Source organism: Palaemon carinicauda, chromosome 43 (genome assembly GCF_036898095.1).
Source record: "Palaemon carinicauda isolate YSFRI2023 chromosome 43, ASM3689809v2, whole genome shotgun sequence".
Lineage (NCBI taxonomy): Eukaryota > Metazoa > Arthropoda > Malacostraca > Decapoda > Palaemonidae > Palaemon > Palaemon carinicauda.
The window spans coordinates 31098905-31108904 of record NC_090767.1 but is presented as its reverse complement, the minus strand read 5'-3'; positions in this window follow the sequence as shown (position 1 = coordinate 31108904).

The window sequence follows — 10000 nt, the reverse complement described above, 5'->3', positions numbered from 1 at the left end:
TCGTAATCATCAAAATATTAATATTCTTATTTTTGAGAAGTTGTGTATCGTAATTAAAGTGATCACATAATCAGAGATAGCCATGCACCAAATGTCTGCAAGAATGCTATACCTACAGACTGGAAAAACTTTATCAATATATTAATGCACAAAAGGGGAGAGACAAAACACCTTTAAAATTACCGCCCATTAAGTTTATTTTCTGTAATATCTAAAATATTTACAAGGATCATATTAGCCTGAATAGAAAGACTGCTAGTCTTTAATCAACCAAGAGAACATGCAGGCTTTAGAAGTAGGTTTTCAACAACTGACCATATCCATGTAATTAACCAACTAATGGAAAAATCCGCAGAGTAGGACAAACCACTATGTATGGCCTTTATATATTATGAGAAAGCTTTTGATCCTGTCAAAACCTCAGCAGTAATGAAAACCCTTCGAAAATAAGGAATAGGAGAATCTAATGTTAGAACACTTGAAGATGTCTATATAGGAAGTACAGCAATTCCGATAGAGAAACGAATTACACAGGGAGACCCTGTCTCTCCTAAACTGTTCACAGCATGCCTAGAAGTTTTATAAGATTTTAGATTGGGAAAATTTAATTGGGAATATCTTAACGCTTTAAGATTTGCAGATGATATACTAGTTTAGTGAATCAGGGGAGGAATTACAAAAGATGATAGAAAATTTGAATAGAGAAAGCAGATATATAGGACAGCAAATGAATATGAATAAAACTGAGAATGGAAATGCAGAGACAACAAATAAGAGTTAAGGACGATCCTCTAGAGATTGTTAATGAATGTGCGTATTTAGGACATAACAAATGAGATTATGAAATGTAAAACTATATTTAATGAGATGGTCCTACCATTATTAACTTATGCATCAGAAACTTGGGGCCTTACTAAAGCCTCAGAACATAAGCTGGTTACAAGTCAAAGAGATATTGAAAGAATAATGATGGGATTAACACTGAGAGACAGAAAAGAGCAACTTGGATACGAGAGCAAACTAAAGTAGAGGATATTCTTACAACATATAAGAAAAAGAAATCGACATGGGCAGGACATATGATAAATGGGCATAAAAAATAACTAAATGGGTCCCTAGAGACTGTAAAAAAAAAAACAAAAAAAACATAAGGAAGAGAAGACAATGGATTGACGAAATAAGAACGTTTGTGAGTGTAGAGTGCCACAGAAAGACCAAAAACATGCGCAGGTGGAAGGACATGTCTGAGGCCATTGTTCTGCATTGGACTAATAACGGCTGATAATGATGATGATGCATTGACGTATATCCTGGGTATGGCCACTATCATTTTGGAGAATTCGTGTCATCAAAAACATCTGGTACTAAGGCCAGGAATTGTCAGATAATATCTACCTTGGAAACTAAATACTAATTTTTGAATGATTCAGCGAATTTCAATGTATTCAGTACTCTTATATATATATATATATATATATATATATATATATATATATATATATATATATATATATATATATATATATATATATATATATATATTTACCATACCTATATATACTATATAGATACTACCGCTAGAGAGTTATGGGGACCTTTGACTAGCCAGACAGCACTACATTGGATCCTTCTCTCTGGGTACGGTTTATTTTCCCTATGCCTACACACACAGCCCGAATAGTCTGGCCTATTGTTTACATATTCTTCTCTGTCCACATACACCTGTCAACACAGATTACCAAACAATTTTTTTTATCATCCAAGGGGTTACTACACTGTAATTGTTCAGTGGCCACTTTCCTCTCGGTAAGGGTAGAAGGGTCTCTAGCTATGGTAAGCAGCTCTTCTAGGAGAAGGACACTCCAAAATCAAACCATTGTTCTCTAGTCTTGGGTAGTGCCATAGCCTCTGCACCATGGTCTTACACTTTCTTGGATTAGAGTTCTCTTGCTTAAGGGTACACTTGAGCTTACTATTCTATTTCTCTTCCTCTTGTTTTGTTAAAGTTTATATAGTTTATATAGGGGATATTTATTTCATTGTGAGATAATTTTCCTTGTTTCCTTTCCTTAATGGTCTATTTTCCCGGTTGGAGCCCCTGTGCTTATAGCATTCTACTTTTCAACTAGGGTTGTAGCTTAGCAATTAATAATAATAATAATAATAATAATAATAATAATAATAATAATAACAATAATAATAATAATAATAATAATAACACACACACACACACACACACACACACACACATATATATATATATATATATATATATATATATATATATATATATATGTAAATATATATATATATATATATATATATATATATATATATATATATATATATATATATATATATATATATATATATATATATTTACACACACATATATATATATATATATATATATATATATATATATATATATATTTGAAGGACTTAATACCTTAGAAAACGCTGGTGTTTGTACAGAGTTGGAATGAAATTACATTGAGTCTATTAATGCTTTCTTTCACGCCCAAAATGGTCCGGTCTGTCAACCAACACCTTACAAAGGCAATAAAGTAACATATGTAATTGAATTACTCCAATTATTATTATTATTATTATTATTATTATTATCCAAGCTACAACCCTAATTGGAAAAGCAAGATGCTATAAGCCCAGGGGCTCCAATAGGGAAAAATAGCCCAGTGAGGAAAGGAAATAAGGAAATAAATAACTGAAGAGAACAAATTAACAATAAATCATTCTAAAAAAAGTAATGTCAAAAGAGATATATCATATATAAACTATTAACAACGTCAACAACAAATATGTCATATATAAACTATAAAAAGACTCATGTCCGCCTGGTCAACAAAAAAGCATTTGCTCCAACTTTGAACTTTTGAAGTTCTACTGATTCAACAACCCGATTAGGAAGATCATTCCACAACTTGGTAACAGCTGGAATAAAACTTCTAGAGTACTGCGTAGTATTGAGTCTTATGATGGAGAAGGCCTGGCTATAAAAATTAACTGCCTGCCTAGTATTACGAACAGGATAGAATGTAAAGGATGGTTAGAGTTATGAAAAATCTTATGCGACATGCATAATGAACTAATTGAACGACGGTGCCAGAGATTAATATCTAGATGAGGAATAAGAAATTTAATAGACCGTAAGTTTCTGTCCAACAAATTAAGATGAGAATCAGCAGCTGAAGACCAGACAGGAGAACAATACTCAAAACAAAGTAGAATAAAAGAATTAAAACACTTCTTCAGAATAGATTGATCACCGAATATCTTAAAAGACTTTCTCAATAAGCCAATTTTTTGTGCAATTGAAGAAGTCACAGACCTTATAAGTTATTCAAAAATAAATTTGCTGTCGAGAATCACACCTAAAATTTTGAAAGAGTCATACAAATTTAAAGAAACATTATCAATACTGAGATCCGGATGTTGAGGAGCCACCATCCTTGACCTACTTACAATCATACTTTGAGTTTTGTTAGGATTCAACTTCATACCCCATAATTTGCACCATGCACTAATTTTAGCTAAATCTCTATTAAGGGATTCACCAACCCCAGATCTACATTCAGGGGATGGAATTGATGCAAAGAGAGTAGCATCATCTGCATATGCAACAAGCTTATTTTCTAAGCCAAACCACATGTCATGTGTATATAGTATGAAAAGTAATGGGCCAAGAATACTACCCTGTGGAACACCGAATATCACATTCCTATACTCACTCTGGTGCCCATCAACAACAACTCTGAGATCTACTACTTAAAAAATCAATAATAATGCTAAGAAATGACCCACCCACTCCCAACTGTTTCAGTTTGAAAACAAGGGCCTCATGTTTAACACGGTCAAAGGCCGCACTAAAATCAAGACCAATCATACGAACTTCCCGACCACAATCAAGAGATTTCTGTACTGCATTGGAGATTGTAAGAAGGGCATCACATGCTCCAAGGCCTTTACGAAAACCAAATTGCAAACTAGGGAATAGATGATTACCTTCAGTAAACCTATTAAGACGTTTTGCCAGAAGACGTTCAAAAACTTTAGATAATATGGGAGTTATGGAAATTGGGCAGTAATCAGTGGGACTTGAGCTACCACAAACACATTTACATAGAGGAGTAACATTACCAATTTTCCAACAAGTGCTAAAAGCTCCTCTTCTTGCTAACTTGCGGAAAATAACAGATAACTTTGGAGCTAAGAAATCTGCTGTCTTTATAAAAAACAAAGGAAAAATACCATTTGGGTCTACACCTCCATAAGCATCAAGGTCCATCAACAGAGCTTTAATCTCACGAGATCGAAAAGCTAAACTAGTTAGTTTAGCCTCATGAAAACAGGAATGAGGAAGTTCAAGTTTTTCATTACTCTGTTTACTGTCAAAAACATCAGCCAAAAGGGTTGCCTTTTCCTTTGGACAGTGAGTGACTGAGCCATTTGGTTTAAGTAAAGGAGGAACTGTTGCATCTACACCAAAGAGCACAGATTTAAGGGTAGACCACCATTTATGTTCCTGAGTTGTACCAGAGAGGGTTTCTTTTATGATTAAATTGTACTCCTTTTCAGTTGAGGCATAAACTCTCTGAGCAAAAGCTCGAAGCTGAGAATAGTTGTTCCAGGTCAAATCAGATCTGTTACCCTTCCAAAGGTGATAGGCCTCCTGCTTCTCCAAATAAGCACGTCTACAATCATCATTAAACCACGGTTTGTCCTTCATTCGGTATCGTAGCACACGAGAAGGGATACACCTATTATTTATGTTGACTAGATTCTCATTCAAAGGGACAACAGGATCTACACTATTATATAATTGTGACCAATTCAAGCAAAAAAGATCATGCAAAATCCCATTCCAGTCTGCTTGGGATTTCATATATATTTTACAGGAATATGATATATCAGGGACAAGCTGCTCAATCTTCACTAATAATGATATCAAGGCATGATCAGAAGTCCCGACTGGAGAAACAACCTTACTAGTTATAACGCCAGGGGAGTCAGTGTATACGAGGTCCAAGCAATTACCAGACCTGTGAGTAGCTTCATTTATGATTTGCTCACAGCCTGATTCAGAGGCAAAGTCTAAAGCTCTTAAGCCATGGCGATCGGTAGGAGAGATAGAACTTAACCACTCCCTATGGTGAGCATTAAAATCACCAACAAAAGACAAAAGAAGCCTTTCTATCATCTTCTTGTATCTTAGCCATAATGGTAAGAAGACAATCGAAGATAGAATCATCCATGTCTGGATTCTGGTAGATCGAACACAAATAAAAGTTGTTATGCCTGCCACAAACTTTTATTACCTGAATCTCATGACATCCACATTGATAGCAGGACTTATGAGAAGCAGGGTACTCGGTCCTAATATACACCGCCATTCCCCTGGCCCTAGGAATGGCATCATGTTTCAGCATTATTGGCTTCTTAAAACCAGTTATAAGGAGCTCAGATGAGTGCCTCATATTAGAAACCAAAGTTTCTGAGCACAAAAGAACATCATACTGTCTGGACGCAACTGTAAGGTCGTGGATATTTGCATGAATACCACGAATATTGCAATACAGAAGACGACATTGACAAAATCTAGGACGTACAAGTCCCGGATTTCGCTCAATGTCTCCAGACAGCATAAAAATTAATAGAAATAAAAAAGAGACATCATACTTAAAAACTAGAATAACAAGAATTATAACAAAAACAATATGTACAGAATAATAAAAAAAGTGATTGATGATACCCATAGACTATAGTAAAAAGTCGGAAAAACTGGTCAACATGGAGGAGCCGATACACCATGCAAGGCTAAATACCCTCCAGGATAGCCACTTCAACTAGAGGGAGGACAGTAAGGATGGTTTTGAGAAGAAAAAATCAGAAAAAGGAAAAGACAACCTCTTGATAAACCACCAGGCATCCATGGCCCTTCTATTAAGCCTGCCCAACACACCATTTCAAAAAAACAAGAGGAAGAAAAAAAAATAAGATAGAATAGTGTGCCCGAGTGTACCCTTAAGCAAGAGAACTCTAACCCAAGACAGTGGAAGACCATGGTACAGAGGCTATGGCACTACCTAAGACTAGAGAACAATGGTTTAATTTTGGAGTGTCCTCCTAGAAGAGCTGCTTACCATAGCTAAAGAGTCTCTTCTACCCTTACCAAGTGGAAAGTACACTGAACAAATTGCAGTAGAGTAATTAACCCTTTGGGTGAAGAAGTGTTAAGTATCTCATTGTTGTCAGATGTATGAGGAAAGACGAGAATATGTAAAGAATAGGCCAGACTATTCTGTGTAAGTGTAGGCAAAGTAAAAATAAGCCGTGACTAGAGAGAGGGATCCAATGCATTACTGTCTGGCCAGTCAAAGGATCCAATACATCTCTAGTGGTAGTATCTCAACGGGCAGCTGGTGCCCTGGCCAACCTACTACCAATTATAGGGGCTCCGATCAATATTGGCGTATAGCTCAACATTCCCTCTCCAAGGCACCACACACCCAAGGCACGCCCTCACGCCTACCCTCGACTCTTGTCACACCCACGTTCAGTCATGCCTAACTCCCTCTCCTCCTACATGCGCCAGTCAGTTCGCACAGGTGATGCACCTTATCTTAAGCACTTACCGAGTTCAACGTTGGATTATTTATATAATACTTAGGCAACCTATAAAATGCCTGTAAAAATTTCCTTTTATTCCCTTTGGTAATTATTAAAAATTCTGTATGCTAATTTGTGCGAGAATTAAAACCTTGTGACCTATTTTTTTTTTTTTTTTTTTTTTTGAATATAGAGCTCGCCTGCTTTCCTCCCTCCTTCGTGTTTTATTCTGCTATGCTTGCAAATTCACGGCCTTAGTCGACTGTTGTCTACATTAGGATTTTCATGTGTTGGTTTGATTTTATGTGACATATCAAAATTGGCAGTAATATATTAGCTGCCTCTTAATTATCCATTAATTGTATTTTCTTTTTCTATAGATCTACCGTTGTGTTGTCTTCGTCATGGGTTTTCTGTTTACTGTATTGTTTTCTTTACAAATGATGACCTACTTTAGTAAGGATGACATATGATCGTAAACACAGGATGGGATTTCTTTTAAAAGCAATTGTTTTATTTCAGGTATTTTCAATGTGGTTTTATTACTGTACTCCCAAATGTCTCCATATTATCACAAGTGAATATACACTATGATTATTTATTGGGGTTGATTATGTGTATATAACCAACACGAATATCAAGTTATCCACTGTAACAAATAAACAAGACGATAAACTATTGCTAACATCGAAAGAACACTGCCAAGTGTCTGCCTGTGGTTGCTTGTCAACTCGAGTTTGTATTGAAGGTATTGATTTGTGCTGTTACCGCATTATACCTTTGCCTTGGTGATGACACTTGCCTCGGGTAGTGAGCGCTGGTACCTTCTTCAGTCCTCGGTTTGCTTGGGATACGATTGGCTGGATCTTCCCCTTAGTAGTGATGATGATAATAATATTGATTATGATAATAAAGATTATTAAGTCAAAACTAATTCTCTGTAAGGGATTGGACAGTGTCTTAGAGACTGACCATATACACACGATCAGCACTCATGCACCTTCTCCATCCAGCTAGGACCAGGAAGGGCCAGGTAATGGCTGCTGATGTCTCAGTAGGTAGATTTACTGTATAGGCTCCCCCACCCCCTGCAACGATGGTGATGTAGACACTACTACAAACTATCGAGCTTAATCGTGTCTCGAACCTCCGTCCAACAGATTGACATACAGGGGCGTTTCCAATAGGCTGCCACAACCCCTATACTTTCTCTAACCAAAAAGTACAATAATATTAGTAGTGGTAATGATAATAGTTACGGCTACTTATGATTCGTTGGAGGCAGATATTAATTTGCCTTTCTGCAACGTTTTTTTTTTTTTTATGAAATATGAATACAGTGTTGTAATTTCATTCAATTAAACTCGAGCTTTTAGTGAACAGTAAATTAATTTGATAAGCATTTCAATTCCTCTTGACTGAATTTATTGATATGGTGTTTTAGATTCGTTCAATTTTAAGCCCTTTTGAAATTATTACCAGTCATTAATGAATTCTGTTTTTCAATCCTGTTGTAATTAAACAGTGGAAGACCTTTACATTTATTTGTTCATGGTTAATTATTATCATGTGTCTTATTTTATCGCATGATGATAATTATATGTTCAGTTGTGTCAATCGCAATATGAAATATGTAAACAAATGGCGCATTGGTTTAAAAAGGAAAGAATACATATTTACCCTTCATACCAATCTTAGCATGTGTGTGTGTGTAATAGTGTTTTAGACCTCTGTAGACACGTTTTGCTCTGCCCAATTTTAGCCTACTGGCTCAAATGGAAAATTTATGTACATGGTAGAAATTCAACTGTTGTTGATCCCAAGATCAACATATCAAAGGGTAAGGGTTACCTCATCCCTAATCTCTCTCTCTCTCTCTCTCTCTCTCTCTCTCTCTCTCTCTTTCGTGTGTTTGTGGACGCTCTCTTCCTCCCTCACTCGTCGTGTTTAGGGATTAAGGACCCTTACAGCTTCATTCATATTTCATTTTGGCTTTATCAATTGGCTACGATATGACTCAACTCGTGTTATTTCCCAGCCCAAATGATTTCATCATACCTTTGTTACATTTATATAAGAATATGGTAGAGATGAGGAGGCGTATTTTAACATTTGGGGAGATGTTGAATTGCAGTATTATGTGTGATTTTGTTAAGAAGAAATTTGAACGATTTTGAAATGTGAATCCTAGATTCACCACTAGTTTGCATATTACGGTTTTTTATCCTTTTGCTGTCTTCTATTAGTTCGATTCCTGTTCTCTGTTTAAAGGGATTTTGTTCATTTGTCTATCCTTTTGCTGTCTTCTTTTAGTTCGATTCCTGTTCTCTGTTTAAAGGGATTTTGTTCATCTGTCTATCCTTTTGCTGTCTTCTTTTAGTTCGATTCCTGTTCTCTGTTTAAAGGGATTTTGTTCATCTGTCTATCCTTTTGCTGTCTTCTTTTAGTTCGATTCCTGTTCTCTGTTTAAAGGGATTTTGTTCATCTGTCTATCCTTTTGCTGTCTTCTATTAGTTCGATTCCTGTTCTCTGTTTAAAGGGATTTTGTTCATCTGTCTATCCTTTTGCTGTCTTCTATTAGTTCGATTCCTGTTCTCTGTTTAAAGGGATTTTGTTCATCTGTCTATCCTTTTGCTGTCTTCTATTAGTTCGATTCCTGTTCTCTGTTTAAAGGGATTTTGTTCATCTGTCTATCCTTTTGCTGTCTTCTATTAGTTCGATTCCTGTTCTCTGTTTAAAGGGATTTTGTTCATCTGTCTATCCTTTTGCTGTCTTCTATTAGTTCGATTCCTGTTCTCTGTTTAAAGGGATTTTGTTCATTTGTCTATCCTTTTGCTGTCTTCTTTTAGTTCAATTCCTGTTCTCTGTTTAAAGGGATTTTGTTCATTTTTCTAAAGTTATTCATTCAGCTAAAATGTGAACATTCAATTTTAGAAAATATCCAAGTGACTTCAATCACTTGCAGGAATTGGGTCTTTGTTCATAAACCTATAATGGTTGATAAATTTCATTAACGCTTTTAACAAACGGAATTTAGACATTTTTTTTTCTAGACTATAACATTTGAAAAAAAATCAGAAGCCCTGTTCTAACGGAATATATATCATTATTAGTCATTGTTAACCCACTGCAGGATAAAGATCTCAAACACGACCTTCCTCTCGCATCCGTTTATGGAAATTTTCTTAGCTCGTCAATCACTCGTCTTCTTTTCCTTCTCCTGCTTCTTTAGCAATCTTTAGAGACCCATTCTGTTATTCTTCTTGTTCATTACTATATGTCACTCTCATTATATGTCCTGCACCGTCCATTTATGTTTCTTTCATGTTAAAATATCCTCTACTTTAGTTTGATCTCGTATCCATGTTGGTGT